Source organism: Anguilla anguilla, chromosome 16 (genome assembly GCF_013347855.1).
Source record: "Anguilla anguilla isolate fAngAng1 chromosome 16, fAngAng1.pri, whole genome shotgun sequence".
Classification (NCBI taxonomy): domain Eukaryota; kingdom Metazoa; phylum Chordata; class Actinopteri; order Anguilliformes; family Anguillidae; genus Anguilla; species Anguilla anguilla.
The window spans coordinates 24,702,652-24,722,123 of NC_049216.1; the positions used below are offsets into that span (position 1 = coordinate 24,702,652).

The window sequence follows — 19,472 nt, forward strand, 5'->3', positions numbered from 1 at the left end:
CTGAATATGCTTTTATCCTTATATGACTTAAATGGTATTTGGGATGCGCAGTGTTTATGAATGAAGAGCGTATTATTTATCTAGCTACATTGTAGTGGGAGGTGCTTTAAAGCTTCAGTATTTTATAAAAACTGAATTTAGTTCTAGTTACGCTTAATATTTTAACGCGTGGTTCCTTGGAAGCGGCTTAGTTAACGTGCACGTAGAAACGAACATCATGTATTTAAATTTTTCATGAATGACACTTTTGTTATGTTCTCTCACAAAAATGCGTGCAATGCTCCCTGAGCTTGTTATAGTTTCCCTATCTGTAAGAGTGCATTAACTCGCGTGGCGGAGGAGAAAGCACATTTTTGGAAGAGGCAACTGCTTTTTACCGGGTGTAGAGCGTGATAGTACATTTCATTTCGCAAACGAAGAGAAGCTTGGTGTATGCACAAACCCGAAGATACTCCATCTCAGTAATGTAAACTCAAGTGAATACAATGAAAATGGATTAAAAGAAAGAAGTATTAGAATCGTTACAGGGATATTCTTTACAATAAGGCACTCCACTGGAAAGGTGCATCATATATTCGCTCCAGATAAGAAGCGCATGGACAATGACTGCAACAAAACTTGGAACAGAATTTGTGATCAGCTACACAAACAAGAAAAGTCCTTATATATATATATATATATATTTTTTTTTTTTTAATGGACTGTGGGTTTAACTGTTGCATGTCAGTTTTAAAAGGAAGCTGCGTTCGGCCAGCACTATTGTTGGCGTGTAATTAACAGTTGCATGTGCGGCGCGCGTTGCCGGCTTACAACGAATCAAACGTCATTAAATGATTGATGAATTGATTGAATGCACACGCTAAACCCACGTCCTCGTTCTCCTGGCCCTCTCGCTGCTCCATCTAATCTCAGTTTCTGAGTGATTTATTTCTCATAACGAGCTCTCGAGGGATTCCCATTACTTTCATTAATGATTCGAAAATGCAAGGACTGCATTTCCATATTCTAGAATATAGCCCCATTTTCGCATACCACTGTAGATCTACCAAATAAGCCAGAATTTCATTAATTGACATTCACAGCGGTAAAAGCTTGTGTAGTTCCTGTTTTAATATTAATGGTTAATGTATCAACGTCCTGCACCTCGGCTTGGGAAATCATTTGGTTGGGTTGTGGATGGATGAAAATGGTTCTGAATTTACACGCTCAAATCATGTGCTGCTCCCTGATGTTCAGCATGGGATCCCTTCGGTAATATTCTTCATATCGATTGTATGAGTAAAAAAAGAAGGGGAAAAAAGTGCACTTCACATTGATTTGAATGAATATTCAGTTCAATATTCAAAATGTGTACATCGGTGAAAAAAGAAAGTTTGATTGGTGGAGTTACTACTCTATAGTGGATTGCATTATCTGTGATTTTAAGAACTAGTACGTTCCATGAACCCTGCAGTTCTTAAAGCCCAGTCTGGTGGAGATGATGTGGATGGAATTCCCCTGTTTTGTTGGGATGGAAAAATGCACACATTTCATTAGGCTACATTTTGGCACTTAGCAGATGCTCTGATCCAGAGTGACTGGCACTGCTTTAATTTCTATACTATCCATTTGTCCTGAAGTAATTTAAGTTTTGCGCCTTGCCCAATGGTACAACGACAGTGCCCCATCTGCAAATGGACCCTGCCACCTCTGGCTGTAGGCCAGTTGACATGCCCAATTCAAATGTATTGTAAATAAATTATGAGTCGAGCAATTGTTCAGAATGCATTCAGCACAGAGGAGTTTATTATATTGTTCTGTGAATAATATATTTCCTTTAACAATGGAACTTACTGACATACATATTGCATTTATCAGATGCTAAATTTACTGGATTTACCTGTGCTTGATCTAGTTTAAAAACTGGTAGCTGGGTATGCAGATTCTCTGTTGATCCATGGTGGTTATTGTTTAGAAACGTCCATCATTTCTAATATAAAGCAGGCATGCTTAAGTACACAGTACTTTAGCTCACCTTTAAACAAAATGTAGGATTTATTGTCATTTATTTCATCATATTTCATAGCTTGTTACTCAAGCTATCCAAAAAGGAATGTCCCTCCTGGGTTCATTGAGTGAACGTATCTGTGACAATGAACTGTGGAATGCTGGAGGTAGAATTTGCTTGAAATCTGTTGATGGAATGGCTTTATGTCCCTATTGCGAGGTCACAGTCATAAAAACTGTTTTGCATTTCTGTGAATATTTATGAGCTTTTCTTGTTGCCCCTATTATTTGCACACTCACTCTGGATCATCCCAATGTGCAAGCAAACTTTCCTCTGCATACTTAATAGCATCTGATCTGAATATCAATACCAAAATGTCTCTGGTGAAAAAAAGTCTATACACTTGCTGGTAACTCTAACTGTAACTGTTCTGATGTGGAAAATGAATGGACAGTGATGCATTTTTACTGTGTAGGTTTGTTGGAGACAGGCATTTATTTCCATTCTTGTTTTTTCCTGACCATTTAAAGAGACTTTTTTTCAGTAGTCTAATAGAAGTTTCACTTTGGTGTGTTTTTTGTTTCTCTTTGAGGTATCTACCCCAGTCTTCCAAATATAAATAGCTTATTAATTAGCCTTGACAAGCTTTTTCTGAATTTGTTTATATTTGCCCAAACTGTACTAAGCATTGCATTATTTAAATGGTTAGAAGACTCCATTATGCAAGAACCTGTTAATTCTGGAGAAGCTGACAGGTTAAGTATCTTGCAACCCAACTACACCATGCTGCCACCCAACTACACCATGCTGCCACCAAACTGCATCGTGCTGCCCCCCAACTACATCGTGCTGCCCCCCAACTATACCGTGCTGCCACCCAACTGCACCGTGCTGCCACCAAACGGCACTGTGCATGGTCACACTCAACTACACCGTGCTGCCACCCAGTTACACCATGCTGCGACCAAACTGCACTGTGCATGGTCACACTCAACTACACCATGCTGCCAGCCAACTATACCATGCTGCCACCCAACTGCACCGTGCTGCCACCAAACGGCACTGTGCATGGTCACACTCAACTACACCATGCTGCCACCCAACTACACCGTGCTGCCACCCAACTACACCGTGCTGCCACCCAGTTACACCATGTTGCCACCAAACTGCACTGTGCATGGTCACACTCAACTACACCATGTTGCCAGCCAACTATACCATGCTGCCACCCAACTACACCGTGCTGCCACCAAATGGCACTGTGCATGGTCACACTCAACTACATCGCGCTGCCAGCCAACTATACCATGCTGCCACCCAACTACACCATGCTGCCACCCAACTACACCATGCTGCCACCCAACTATACCAAGCATGCTCACACCCAGCTACACTGTATTGCTAAAAGGCCTTGCAGAAGACATCACAAAGGTGTACAGGGACAAACTATAACAGGTTTGTTGCAGGGACCCTCTCCACCGAGAGGACACTTGGTAAGGGTTTTGTGTGCTAGGTAATGCATTATACCCCTGCTGACAGGCAGACACTGTGTCTCTGGAGTACTGGAGGAGGGAACATTGTTATTCATGCTTTTGGGCCGTAGGAAAGATAATTTTCCTTGCAGAGAGGATTGCAGAGTGTGGGTTTTTCTGTGATGTTGATTATGACTATGATGATGACAATGACCACGAGGATGATGACGATAGTGATTATGACTCTGAGATGTAGGGTTGTGATTAGCATTATGATAACAGTCTTTAGATAATAAATAAAATTGGCTTTTCGATTCAAAGCACTGGCACCTGACATAATGGTGATAGCATTGATTTAACCTTTCGGATTGTAGGTTTTTTGTAATGTTTTGATTCTAAGCCAGTATTCTAGAAGTGATTGTTACATCAGCATTAGAATGTTCCGTTAACATTCTAATCACATATTTGTGATCTCACACCTCAAAGATCACAAACATGTTATTTGTGCTTAAATGCGATTTGGTAAATGGCACTGCGGCGGCTGTCCTCCCAGCACAGCCAAGCTCTGCTTTAAGCATGTCAATCAGCCTGCTGTTATCAAGGGGATTTAAGCACTTGCATCTGTCACATGCTAACCTTTTGATCTGCTTACCTGCTATGTTCTTTTATAAGCAGTGTGCTGCAACTGTGTGCTCTCCTCTGTGTGAGGTTCTGGTCTGTGTGTGTGTGTGTGTGTGTGTGTGTGGCTGCATTAGCACAGGGTATAAGTGGCTTCACTGCCCCCGGGTGGGCTGTAGTGCTCTGTTTCTGAGATTGGCACAGAGGCCCTCTTATAAAATTAATTTGGGGGTAGGGGAGAGTGGAGTCCAGGGATCCGGACATCAGAGAGAAAAATCTGTTCTGTATACGATGTCTTCTCCCCAAAATGTTGTTTGTAAATAATTAATGTAAGGTTAAGATACAGTGTTTTTGCTTTGTTTGACATGCAAAGACGAGAGGTGCTGAGTGTAGCCTCTCTAGGTTGGGTTTTGAGCAGCTGGTAATATTCCTTTTGGGTGAGACGTTAAAGCTGCAGGAGAGGAGCCAGATGTGCCGTGTGCTTGCAGTGTACCTCAGGAGAGAGGTGGCTTTTGAGTGAAGGTATAATCAGCTCCTTGTCTAACACACTCTACAGCATTAGCACTTAATGTCAGAACCCTGGCATGTATCAGCTTCTGGCATTTAGTATTGATATCATACAAATGTGAAACAACAGAGCATTTACTAGGCATTAGCATATTATGGACTGTATGCAGCTGGCTCTTGAACTCTGGAGGAGGAATCTTGTTTTTATGATTTCATGTTGGAATAAGTTCAACAAAGCGGTGAGAGAACATTTTTTTCTTATCATAAAATCACAACGTGGATTCTTTTTCTGTAAACCAAAGAATCACTGAGGGAAATCATGATTTAAAATCTCCATTCCTCTCATTTTTCCATTTTGTGAAAGAATCTCCCATCCTCAGTTTTTCCTTTTGCTCTTCAGACTCTCCTGGTAAGATCTGTTGTTTCTGCTCTGTCCTCAGAAGTACCCTCATTTTCCACTCCTAGAGAAGGGTGGAAAGTGTGTGACTGCCTGCTTCTTGGCAACACATGATAACAGGACTCAAAAAAACTTCAAAGACATAAAACAAGCTGTAAGGAGTCTCGCCTTTGATACAGTATGAATGAGTCGAGTGTGATATTGTGGGAACTTATGTGCAGTTTTAGTCATTTTAGTCAGTGCTCTCGTCTGATTGGTGGGCTAGAAACAGATCTGAAGTAGACCATTGTAAAGGGCCGATGAGTGTTGCCAGACAGTATTTTTTTCATATTACTAGCATCTTCTATATTTGCTGTGTAAGGGCTTTGCCCTTCTCTTTTTGTTTAGACATTGCTGTTACCAGCAGGCCATTCATTTATCTGAGTCTGGTCTAATGATTGATAATTCTGACCTTGAGGCTGAAATGTAATATTATGAAGTCATGGTCTGTGAGGTCTTATGTTCTCTCCATTTTTCCTCCTAAAAATCTTAAAATTAAAATAAAAAATTACATAAGGATTAAAATCTACAATTTTATTGGTCACTTGTAAAATTAATATAGCAAATAAGGAAAATAAATATTAGAATATTAATATAAATATTGTCGTAACAGCTGTAAAAATTTTTTAAATTATTACATAAATCAATACTGTTTTTATTCAGAATATTGAGGGTGCCAGTAGATTTCCATTCTGGTGGTAAAAATATTATTTGTTGGAGCATATCTTTATGTAATATACCCTGCATTGTTTTATTTGGTATTTATATTTCTGCTGTTGAGAGATTTGTTTTGCTGATATTTTTGTCCTTTGATTGATACACATTTTTAAAAAAAAAAAAAAAAAACACTAGACTTTGACAATACTCAAAAGGCTTCCTGTTTTTGTTGCTTTATTTCATACTGGCACCTTTTAAACCTGTTATTTGTTTGTAGGGATTACAAACAATACAAAGGCACTTGCTGTCTGCATGATGATTCTATCTGGATGACACAAGAATACAATGACTTTTGTCGCTTGCTGTTTCTTGAAGCTGGAAAAAAAACAAACCCTTGGTTGTGACTTACACAATGCGAGTCATGCTCCTGTCATAGTAAAGTCCTCACCAATCGCCCTATTGTCCTCTGCAGCTGTTGCGTACAGCATCCCCACTGTCTCGGCTCTCGAATAGGCAAAAACGACGGAATAATCTTAAAGCCCTCTACTTTGCCACAGTGGTGTGTCCCACAGTCTGGAGTGACGTCCTGCCTCAGTCAGTGCCCAATGTAGGGGCAGTACCGGGGCCTGAGGCGTAATTGGCCATCGTGAGGCCTGGGGAGGGATGGCTTCGGTCAGCAGTTCCCCCGGCCTCATCGTTATTCCCCAGGGTTCTGTGGGCTGCCTGCACCAGCTGTGCGTACAGCAGTTCGATGACAGTGCAGATCCAGGGGGTAGATTGCAAAGTGAAGCGAAGTGCACAGGTTTTGGAGGACATTTGACAGAGGACATTGCAGTGGTGGGACAGATGGGATTTGGGCAGATTGAAAGGGGCGGGGGAATGCTGCCACTGTGCCATTTGGGCACTCATTACTTATCTTCACAATGTGGCCTTGCAGGCTAACAGATTTCTCGAGGGCTGCTGGGCTTAAATTAGTGGTTTCTCCCTGCTCATTTGAACTATGTTGTACCCTCCTCCAACCCACAATCCCACATACGCACACACACACACTCTTTCTCTCTCTCGCGCGTGCACACACACACACCACAGGAGAGGTAGCAGTCTCTACCACACATTTCTTCGAAATTTTCCTTCATTCAACTGATGTATTCTTTTTTTCCCCCTAATATGGTCATGTCACTCAGACTGAATGCTGTTATTTAATTTTCTAGCCATAAGTGACCTTCAGATTGGTCACCTTGATATGGGGCGTCATGTTTAATTCAGAGTCTGTGATAAGATAGCCACTTGCTGTATTAATCTCTACGCATTACCATTTAAATGAAGTAGCTCAGTTTTGCAGAGGTTTGGGCATTTCGCCTGCTGAATCAGATTTCTGAGTTGGATCTGAGGAAAAAATATATTCATGTCATTACTTTTTCTCAAATGTTTCAATGTAAAAAAAAATTTAAAAAAAATTCTTGTAGCATTAAGCAACTGAGGGCTGTCTAAACCCCTATTACTCAAATCATGGTCCTGGAGGGCTGAGAACTGCTGGTTTTCCACCCTCCCTTTACCTGGCAGCCAGGTGTGATGACATTTGGCCAATCTGTAGCACTGATTGTTCAGTTAATTACCTGGGAGAACAGAAAACTAGGACTGGATTTGGATTTGAGGGCCAGATTTGAGTATCCATGGTATAAACCAACCATAAATGTGTATGTGAAATGTAATAGAAATGCCATTCTTATTTCTCTCACATTAGTATTATAAAACTGTTTCCATGGCAGCTGATTGAAGCTGGTAAGTTAAGATGATTGTAATCTTGTTTAGAGTGAATTGGAGCGTGAAAGTGGCTTGAGACCTAAAAGTTTACTGCTTTTTTAAGTGTATTTGTAATGACAAACACAATTTAGCACAGAGGCGCTATTCGCATATTGTCATTCATTTTAGAGCTTAATTTAAATTGGTGCTGAAACATGATTTTGACTGACTTGTAAAAGAAGTGGTTACTCTGGGTATTTAATGCAATTACTTGAATACTGCACTCTGTAAATGAGGTGATGATTTCCTCTTGGCATTGACAATGTGGGACAGTGTAAATTTAAAGCGTTGCAATAATAATAATTGGATATCTATTCTCAAGTGACACACCATCTCTTGCTTGTTGCCTGTGTGTGTTATCATGATGTAGACTATCTCTGTTCCCCTACTCTGTTGGATTATGTGATTGCCCATTTATCTTTGTCTGTTGCTGCTATGTCATAATTAGTACCTTTACATATTCAGTTTATGCAGTAGGCCAACTGATTAGTTGGCTTTGTCATCCTCTCTGGAGGTTTATGGAAAAAATATGTGGCTCTTGATGTCAATATACTGTATATGACTTTAAAAAAAAACATTTTAGATTTAGGAGCATGCTGAAAAGGCATGGTAAATGTTTTCAGTGTCACTCACCTTGCTAAGCTTCTGAAGGACTGATTTCTGAGTGGGTGAGGGGGTTTAATGCTAGTGAATAAGAGATTGGTTTCTCTCTTTTTTTGCATGATTGTCACATACCCACCAGCTCAAAGCTTTGCTCTCAGTTCATGTTTCAAAGATTTGAATCCTCTTCATATTGCATTTAGGTCATGGTGGAATTTGGGCCTGACTATAAAAAGGTTATCTTTAGTAATCCCAGTAAAATATTCTTTATGCATTCCCGTGCTTTTTGCTTCTAACAGCTATCTTAGATTTGACATTTTAAGTATCTGCTGGTGTAAAATACTCCTGAGTAACTCTATTTTGTGTATGTTGACCTCTGTCCTCACCAGCTCTGAATGACAGTTCTCCTGGTGGAGATAATTATGCACACTAAATGTTGTGCGATATTTAATGTACCATCAGAATAACATTCAGGCTGAGTCACAGTGCACCGCAGTATCCAAGAGTAGAACAGATTACAGAAGCGCAATATCACAATGTACCATATTGCAGAGGAGGACTAAATTTTCAAGTATCATACATATTTGGTGTGGAGAGTTGGTACTGGTCAAAACAGCAAGTGAATGCTTGTAAATTACACTCTTTAGTAAGCTGATGAGGATCCCCCCCCCCCATCTCTCTCTCTCTCTCTCTCTCTCCTCACTCACACACACACACACTGTGATTAAGTCAGAAGTGGCAGCTGGGAGGTTGATCTGTGACATGCACTGAGAGCAGCCCACAGGAAAGAGCTCTGCATTTCAATGGCTCTTCATCTCCACATCCCCTTCAGACATGGTTCTTGCTGAGAATCTTAATCCCACTGGTTTACTGAATCACTTCTACTTCGTTTGAGTTAACAACAGTTCTTACTTTGTACCAAGAAGAGAGTGTTCTCAGCTCATGGTTGAAGCTGAGTAAAACTCATCTGTTCATATACTGTATTTGATGAATGATTCATATTTTAAAGCTTGGGTTGCTTGATGTCCTTGTTATTTTGATGAATTTTTAAAGAAAATATATGTAAATATAACAGTTTAGTGATTATTGAGTGAAGCTTCATGATGCCCATAATACTATGGTGGAGGTGGAGCAGCAATGTGCTGTCAGCTTCATGGCACTGTTCGATATGCACCAATCAAAAGGCTGTCTCTTAAGAGCAAAATGAATAAATGAATTGTTTCAAAGCAGTCAGTTATTATGACAGCAACTCTATCCACTGTGGGATTCAAGAGTTCTTGCTGTCCCATCGCAGTTTGTAAACTACCTGCTGTTTTCTTTTGAAGGCACTTTTTCAGCACCATGGACAGTTCAGGCCGCTTGAATCCAAATCCACACTCACCATTTCACCGTTCTGACACTTTTGCTTCAAGAGATTTGACTCATGGCATAGTACAGGGTAACCATTAATGACAGCTGATGGGTAATTTTAGATATTATTATTATTATAGATATCACAAAGCCAGTGGCTGTTATGGCTTCAGTGCAGAAGTACTAAGTACTGTATGCCATTGGCAAGAGTCTTAATCTCTTGCAGGCATTCTGTTTTCTGCTTCCTTTATTTTCTTTTAATTGCCTAAAACACAATTATATGTGGGTCTAGCCAGGGCTCTGGGAAGTGTCTGCTTTAGAGTGAGGAACAGGTGCTGATAATATGAATTTGCTTCCTCTTCCTCTTTTAGACTACGAACATCTCTGCATGTCTTTCTCTCTCTCTCTCAGTGAGAGTTGAAAGCATCTCAGATTATCTCAGAGAACAGTAAGAAATCCTGAAGACTCATTTTAAAGTAACAGCTTTCACAATGCAAAATGTGCTGCCTCGGTGTCAAAAGTATAATTGTTTATACTGTGGAAAGATGAAAGCATAGCAATCCCACTGCATTTAGCCCTCAAAATCGAGTCTGATTCTGAGGAGGCTGCTGAACATCAATTCAGCTTTTATCATCAGGTGATTCATAGATAATTCTGCTCACATACCCACAGTAATGATTCAATATCCAAAATAAATGTCTCGAAACCGCAGAAATGAGATTTAAAAGCTTTAAAAGATAAATGAAGTCAGGTCATGGTTGGTTGTCAAAGTAGCGTGCTAGGTAAAACCCGAAGAAAACAACTATTAGATGCCCAAAATATATTTGCATGACTCATGAATATGCGGAGGTCCCAGCATGCACTGTCATGAAACATCTGTTCAGTGGGACTGGTACTTGAGTACAGTATCCGAGATGGACTGCCAGAACTGTCCCCAAGCCCCTATGCTGTTCTAATCTGCATTCATTGAGGTGAGGGTGTTAAAGACCTGAAATAATCCCTCAGTCAAGAAGAAACCCATGAGTCCTTTTAAATAAGGAGGCAATGAAAAACAATCCTGGAAACTCAGACTTACATTACTCATACTTTATCATTTGATATATGTAGTTTTCTGTTTTGGATTGTGTCATATAATTGGATTGATAATATGCACAGTTGAGAACAAATGAATCAAAAGGTCACCATGCTGCATAAAATAATGTGGACAGATCGCCCAAGGTATGGGAGGGGTCAGTCATTTAAGGGTCCATGTTCAGACTTGCTCAGCTCCACGTTGGCTGCCAATTTTGAAAAAATAAAGTAAAAAATAACAAAAAGCAATGTGTACTATAAGACTACACGATATGCCCAGTATACAGACATGCAGGAGAAGTTTGTTTTCATGGAATGGTTGCCGTAGGGCTGCAGGTCTGGTTACCGCCTGTTTCTCTCTCATTGTTCATCATCTTTTTGTCAGTGGAAAGAGACTGAAAAAATGTCTCCTGCTTATTAAGTGTCACTGGTTGCATGTCATAGGCAGAAGAGACAAAGGGTAAAGTGGTGTGTGGTTGAAAGAAGGATGATCTAGGTGAGGTAATGAAAATCAGACTGGTGGGGGTGGAACTATACAAGCATTGGAATGATAATCAGAGTTTTAGGTGGGGCTATGTAAGTAATGGATTGATGATCAGATAGGCGTGATGTAGGCGTGGTAACCATAATTACAGTGGTGGGGGTCAGATGATTTTCATGAGGTAATCATTATCAGCTTCCAGTAGAAACTCAATAAAATGTGGATGTGTTATAGCATGTATTGCAATGGAGATTTTTTTAACTTAAATTGAAGTCCAATACACTGGTTTCTTATGCCAAACGTGGTGTTTCGTACCAACATAATTTTTCTTGAATTGGGATTAAACCGTTTTCCTGGGCTAAAAAGCCATTTAGAGTGCTTTCCATTCAGAGCATGGGAAAACGGGGTGTAAAAGCCTACACCTTCCTAATATCATTTCTCACTTGTCAGTCTCGGGAACAGCGTGCTAAAGAAGTGTTCATAATATGCCCAGAAAAACAGGACAACTCTGCATTCTGTATAATACACCTGCTTAAAAATGTACAGTGAAGCAAGAGGAAAAAAAGTTACATTTTCAAGCATTTGACAATAATGTAAAATGTTACCATACATCCTGCTCTGACGGTCACATTTCTTTGTTTTTAAACCTTGCTGAGTTTTCAAGGAGGTATTTTAAAAGGCTTTGAACTTGGTCTTTCACACCCACTAAATTGATGTCGGCTTGGTTGCCACCATTTTAGTGGCTTTCACAACAGTTGATTTAAACAGTGCACAATGGACCATTGAGTTAAGGTGATAAGGGGACATGCAGCCTGGAGGAGAGACATTGAACAGAATCTGTGATTGGTCGTCTTGCTGAGAGAATGTATGTCTTCTGAATGGCATGCACTTCACCTTGAGAAGAACATAACTTAAATTCAACGTAAATGTTGAAAATATTACGATGCAAAGCTCAAAATGGCTTTTTCAAAAAATGATTTCAGTCATGGCTATATTTCAGAAACAATGCCAACTCGGAATGCTTTATGAAACTGCCGATTTGATTGACAGTGTTTCTACACTATATGGGTCAGTGCCATGACAAAAATACATACTGTATACATACACATTATGCAATGTAATTTTACTCTTTCACATTTATTGAACCAAAAGTATGAACTGTCTTGAAGTAGAAAAGTGTAATGTAGTGTTACTGAAAGTAAATGCCAACAATATTTACTTATTATGAAATGTGATAATGATCGTTTATGTGTCGGTATACACTCGCTGGTTTGCAAATGTTGTTACCCTGGTTTCACACTATTACTCACGTCAGTCAGATGTATGCACTTGTGTTCTCCTACACCGTAAGTCGCTCTGGATAAGACCATCTGCTAAATTAGGGCAATGTAATGTAATGTCTGTGTATATGGGTGTGAGCAACATGTGCACATGTTCACATGGGCTTTCCAGTTATTTCATCTTGCTGAGGATAAACTGACGAAAGCCCAAAGTGTGCTGACAGACGTCTGCTTTGCCTCGCATGCTACTGAAGTAATTCTCATAACACAGGGTTCGCCCTGATTAACGCACATGAGAATCCTGGCCTGGGGTTGTTTCCTGTCACTGTTGCAACACTATAGACCTCCACGGAGAACCTTGGCAATTAAAGAATAAAAATAAATAAAAACACCTTAAAAGAGTGTACATCAGAGAAAATAGTGCGTTTGAAGCGTGTGCGCTTCTGACACCTGACACATGTATCAAAGTCCACTGACTGAAGTGCTGAGAAAAGCAAGCTGATCGGAATTGAGGCTGATGTACACTGCACCTGTGTGATCTCTTTTATTCTTCACAAAGACATCCAGAAGAACATGACATTATGCCGTAATGATGCTGCTCCGCAGTTGAGAGACTTCACTAACTCTTGGGCTCATTTATGGCAGCGAGATGCATGCTCCCGCATTCTAATGCCGGGATTGAAAGGAGCAATTGGACGTTGGGAGATAACGACTTTAAAATAATGACAGCACTGGAATGGGCAGTGCAGAAGAGTGGACACCCAATTTGTTAGCCTTTAATGGGTGAGACAGACCTCCTTAATGGGCGTTTCTGACAGACCTTGATGAAGGGAGTGTTTCCCCTTCTTCGACTGGGCAGTTTTCCATATCAGAGTCACTAACCGCTTATTCATGGGACTAGGGAGTCTGGAGCAGAGGGTGATTATCAGTTATGGCCCCGCCCTGCATGGCTCATTGAATTCTGGACCATCGTGGAACAGAAGTGTGGCGCTGTATGGCAGTGAAGCCTCTCTCTGCCATCTGCTTCACTACTCAGCTGTACAAGAGAAGCTGCTCTGGTGTCCCATTTGGGCTACTCTCCATTAAATGCCTTCAATGTAGTCCTTCCAGTATCACAACGCTGAGGCTGTGTGACATATTCAAAACAAGGTTATGGAAACCCCGTGAATGAATAGTGTGCTGGATGAAATCCAGGAGAGGGATGGATCAATGTCAAAAGCTCATTGGGTTACTCATGTCAATACAGCTGCGTGCTGCCTCAAAGAAACAGGAATTTAAAGCTACTAATTCAGATTCTGCATATCAGCCGTGTGAAATTAAATTCCAGATACTGAATTCTGAATATGTCTATAATTAATAACTATTGTTTAAATGGCTAATGTGATATCTCAATTTCAGATATTATGTTCCAGTTAATAGGTTTTAATATGGATTATTATTATTCTCAATGAATACATTTTACAATAAGTGTGTCATTAACAGTAAGATATCCACCTGTTCCGTTTCGTTTTTACTGAAATAAAAATATGGTTTCTTTGCAAGTGGGTGAAGGGCACGCCATAGTAATTGAAAATCAGCTGAAGTTCCCCTTTTATTTGTCAGTTTGGTGTAGCATGGCATTCAATGCCTATTGAAGATGTCATTATACTGGTGTCAGCTCTGGCCCCTGTAACCCTGCCCCTGTAACCCTGTGCATGTTAATCTCCATTGTTATTGGCAGTCCTGCTTCTTGCTTCAGCCCCTTCCTCCAATGTGATGGCTCATCTCTTTGTTGCACAAGTCACTGGAAACAATCAGCCATTGCGCTGAATATTGAGGAGTCTGTAGGACATGTACAGACTGCTTGAGAAGCTGTGAGATTAACCATAGAATCGAAACATTAATCGGACAATAGCAATGTCTGAATTGCTCTGACATCACCTCATCCAGTGGATTGCTGCATTTTATATGAGGATGAGATACTTCTAGGGTTTAAAAAAAATTACATGCCATTGTTTTTTTTTATGCTTAGGCCTCTGTAGAGGTGTTATGCATTATGTTTGAACTCAACAATGCCTCAGCCTACACAGTAAATTGTTATAATGCTCACTCATGTCCCTGGTTAGACTGCTATGCCCACGGGAGCTGCAGTGTGGATCTGGGGACAGGGATTCTACTGAAGAATTCTCGGAATGTTGAGGTGAGGCTGAGGGTGAACAGGGAGGAATAAGGACTTTTTTTTGGGGGGTGGGGGGGGGGTGGGCTGTGCTAGTGGAAGGTCATATCCTGAACACAGGCTGGGAGTATGCAGCAGACTGCAGGAGAGTAAATCCAGTAAATTACCCGCAGTACACAAAAAAGCTCTGCTAACAGTAAAAGACGAGATGTCACTTAACCGGCTCTGCGCTCTCTGCTCCTGTAAGCATGCGTGCTTATCTTCCTCCTTCTGCAAAAATATTTTTCCTCCAGGGGGTCTGACTCACACGGCATTTGCTGAAACTTCAAAGGGAGGTTTCACTGTGTAAGCAGTGGGTACTGTTTGGAAAGATGTGAGCTGTGTGTGTGTGTGTGTGTTTGAGCATTTACCAGCTTCATTCTATTGCGCGGACAGCGGAGGCTGCCAGTTCCTCTCTCATGTCAGATCTGAGCCTTCATTGGCTGGGAAAATGATTGAAAATATCTCTTTTAGCATTGGCCCGTGGGAGCTCTCTTCTTTTTCAATCACAAAACCTGAACCTTGCATTCAGGCCTTTTTATTGTTTCAGCAGGTTGTACCTTTTTACTGCAGATTTGGATTGCACCAGAGTTAGCTTAAGCTGATTTTCATCTGCAGTTGGCTCTTGCAGGGAGCAGAGGTGAGAATATGGCTTATGATGGTCAGTGCTGAACAGAGTGCTAACACACCATCTTCATGTCCCCTTTCTCCAGTAAACATGACCCGGATGATTCAGTTTTGGATATTGGTGGATCTGATGGGTGTGGGTCAAAATCGGGAAGTCACACTGTTGGTAGTGCTGTACATTAATCTATTAGTGCCAGTCTTGTCGGCAGTCTTGTCCAGTGATATTAGAGACTGCTAATGTGTCAGTCAGCAACCAACATCTCCCGGCAGGGAAACCTACGCATTTTTTTGCTCTTTAGCAAGCAATAGCTGACAGATCATTGGGCTTAACAACTCAGATGGTTTGTGGTTGGCCATTATAGATGGCCAGAGTTGGAGCATTCTTGTTTGCCCTTTGAGTTGGCAATGGGCAAACCTGGCATAGCAAGTCCCTTGAGACTTACTTTCGTCTTTTGTTTCTACATCTCAGCCTGTTCGACAGCCTTTATTGTTCTACAGCTTGGCCAATTAAATGAGCCATTTGCACTTTCATCATTTCATGGCAGGGAGTGGTGACTGCTTGCTAGGATTTGGGGAGAGTTCAAGTTCAGTTGAAATTGTGGAGGCCTGGTCCAATCCTGGCTGTGAGCTGCCAGGTGCAGGATGTGCTCAGCTCTTCTCTCTCTGTCTCTGTCTGTCTGTCCCTCTCTCTACCTCTCTACCTGTCTACCTAGCTACCTCTCATTTGCTTGTGTGCGGGTGACCCTAGACACCCTGGCCTCCCACAATCCCCTGCTGTACTTCCATCTTTACCCTTTACCCAGCTTTCCCTCCCCAGTGTTGTTGCTCTTGACCCTTGCACTGCAGAAACAGCACTAACAATCATTCCACAGAGGATCGGTCAGTCTTAATGGATGTCAGACCAGCTGCCCACTCACTGTACCACTCTACTTCCCTTTTTTACATGTGGCACAGAGAGCCTGTTCTCCAAGCTAGTCTCAGCTGCTGCTAATATAATTAGTGTATGAATATAATCAAAGCTTACTGTATGATGTGAAACGGCAGCTATGGCTGATGGTGCGTTTGTCCTAGCTGGTAGAAGACAGGAAAAGGACAGGTGCTTTAAAATGAAACCCCTGTAAATATGTCTCCCATGCATCTGAATGAATGTACCATTTGACTTTGAAATTGCCTGTAGGTTTGAATGTGTGAGTACATGGCGTGTGGGGCCTGCAACAGACTGGCAAAATGTCCAGGGTGTATTTATGCTGCTTGCCTATTGCATGCTGGAATAAGCTACCGCAAACCCCCACCCCCTGTGGCCAGGAATAAGCGATATAAAAAATGGGTGGATAAGTGGATGGATGAACCATAACTGCAGGTTGCATTGTTTGTAAATGTTAATGTGTTAAGTGAAAATGTAAATGTCTTATGCTTGTACATGTTTTTTTTAAACATCTCAAAGATTTTGCGCAATGCAATTTTCTAAAGAGAAACAGCAGGCTCTTAGTTTGTTGCAGTGCTGGTTTATGGTGATGCTCGCAGTGATGTTGATAGCCAGATGGAAAACTGCGATTGTGCTCTGAAACAGGAAATGAAGGTGATTATGCCTAGCTGGTGAGTGGTTGTTGCATATATGCTTTCTTTGCAGGAAAATTGCCAGTGTCAGATAAGCTCAAATCGTGTTAAATTGAACACTCTGAGTCTGCATTGTTACACTCTGCACAAAGTTAAAGATATGCCTTTAAAGGAATGGGTGAATGAATGAATTAATAAATGAATGAAATGATGTAAGATATGACAGTGAATGCTAATATGTATAAGCAAGCAGTCGCTAACAGAAATAGCATTTCTTTTTAGCAATTTTTGTAAGCATTTTGTAACACAGTACTGTACATCATAGGTGCTTGGTGTTTCTCTGGTGGTTTGTACTCTCTAATAACAGACTTGTGGAACCACAGATAGACAAATTGAAGTATGAAAGAAAAAAATATGTGACTAAATTCATAAAAATCCTGTTATTAAATGGCCAAAATCCAGTCTAGAGTACACAGAGATTCTTACAAACCCCAAACCCCTGTCCAGTTGGTAAAAGGAGGTGTGATGTACCTGGGGTCCACTTGGCTAAGATTCCTTTTGTACCTGTTGTTACATGCAACAGTGCAGTTAATTTTAATTCATTAAATAGACTTTTGTAACCCTTTTGGCCTCGACAACCCAATTTGTTCTTGCCTGGAAAAATTATGTGAGGTACTTTGCTCCCACATAAAGCCGATTGGTTTCTTGTCATAACATGCTCTGTCTCATTTTATTAGAAACCGAAGCTACCTTCCATAAAAGTCATTCGGGACAATGAGGAACTCATTACACACACACACACACACACACACACACAGAAACACTTTACCAAAGAAAGTAAAGTTTATTGCGATCACACTGGCCAGAGGGAAGGTCACTGAAACAGGTTTGCTCCCCAGTAACCCTCACTGTTTTCTGTCCCAGTTTAAATTCCCTTAAAGGCCCTGCCATGACACACATTATCTCTGTGTTTAAGAATGACATATGCTTTGTGCACCAACAACCTGAGCTCAAAACACATGAACAGAAAACCACAAACCCATCAATATCTCCCTGTGATCTCTGTGAATGTAACATGCATGGACTCACTGTGCTTGCATTGCCTTCTTGTTTGGGTACTCAGACACTGTTCTCTGATTCGCCTCGTCTCTTGCTATGAGGTGCGTTGGTTTTGGAACACCGAGTGGAAATTCCAGCTACCAGCCTAAGATGGAATCTTGCTGGAACCAGCTTCTGTACCAAGCTGGCCAAGCAGCTGGACATGATATTGCCAGCATGGTTGCTATCTCAACCATCTTCATCTCCAGTCCAGCTTCAAACCATCTGGACTAGCTTAAAACCAGGCTTAACCAAGCTGGGATTTTCACCAGGGTCTGGTTTGGGCGGTGGGCGGGGATGGGAGTGCAGACTACTGAATTGCTGGGACCTGTGACCTGTACAGTGATTGACAGCATGGAGGGAGTGGGCAGACTGAAGGGACTGGAAGAGAAGGAGGCCGAGGCCCAGGAGGAAGGAGAGAGAACAGGGGAGTGGCCCCTGAATGGTTGAAACCTCACCAGTGCAAGCATGTCTCATCTCTTATTTATTGTGCAGCAGAAACCACTTCTGCAGTGAGGGGCCTGGCTTGCTGCTAAACAGCAGCACAAATAACGTTAACTGGCAGAAACATGAGTCTTCCACCCAGACACAAATATACAGTCACTCCTGAGCCCTGGGGCCACAGTGCTAATGATTATGAGGCGGTCTCATAGTGTGCATGATGAAGATCCCAGAGTGGTTAGTTTTAATCTGGCAATAATGAGACCTTGTCTGTTTACAAAACTGAATGGTTACGTTCCAATGCAGAATTTGGGATTCTGCTGTCATGTGAGAGCTGCGTTACAGTCCAGTTGTTATGAAGATTATGGAATCACTCTACCTGACTACATTTCCCATAATACAAATAACTATATGTCTGGGATCAAATTCAATGTGCTTTAATCATTGTGCCTTTTTTGCCACAGGCACTTCCTAGGTGTGCAGTCACAACAAGGAACGTTGAAATTCTCATTTAAAACTATCTGTCTGTAGGAGAGTTCTTTACTTTGCAAAACAACACATCTGCTATTGTTGTTTTCATTCCCAGACAACTTCCTCTTCATGGAAATGCCGATATGAATTTAAAGGAAATGACAAAACAGCAGAATGAACTATCTTCTACACTTTTTCTCAGTGTAGAAGAAAGATATTTGCTTGATTTAAATATTGTTTTATTTATGCAATGATTCAGCAGAAACCAGAGTAACTTTTTTATTCATGTAAATTATTTGGCAATCTGTGACATTTTTGAGTGGATGTACATTTTTTCAGTGTCTTTCCACTGACACAAACATGAGCAATGTGAAGGAAACAGGCAATCACCAGACCTGCAGCCCTACACCTGCAGCTGTTCTATGAAAAATAATGTTTTTCTGCATTGCTATAGACTGGGCTTGTAGAGTCTTACAGTACACATTCTTTTTTAAAAGTTTTTTATTTCATAAATTTGGTGGCCAACGTAGGGCAGAGTATGTCCACTTCCTACAATGGACTGCAAGCACAGCTGCGGTCGTGTGAACCCCATTCCCAAATCGGGAGAGTGTAGATATCCATGGTTCTCCTCCGAAACACATGGAGTTACCAGCTGCTGCTTTTCACAGTACAGACTACAGCTAAGCTCGCACAGAGCAGAGTTGGAGGAAGACCTTTCATATGTGGCATTAGCATGCAGTCCATGGGTGCCCAATTGAGCAGCGACAGTGTCGCTGGATACCTATTAACATAGACCCTTACCCAGCTGAGCCCTCCCATTTT

At 41.2% G+C, this 19,472-nt stretch overlaps 1 protein-coding gene across 8 annotated transcripts in view; it reads left to right on the top strand.

The window, feature by feature from the left end:
* The window catches only part of LOC118215626 (amyloid-beta A4 precursor protein-binding family A member 2-like), a 60,042-nt gene that overhangs the window by 198 nt on the left and 40,372 nt on the right, over positions 1-19,472 (top strand). The window lies entirely within an intron of this gene.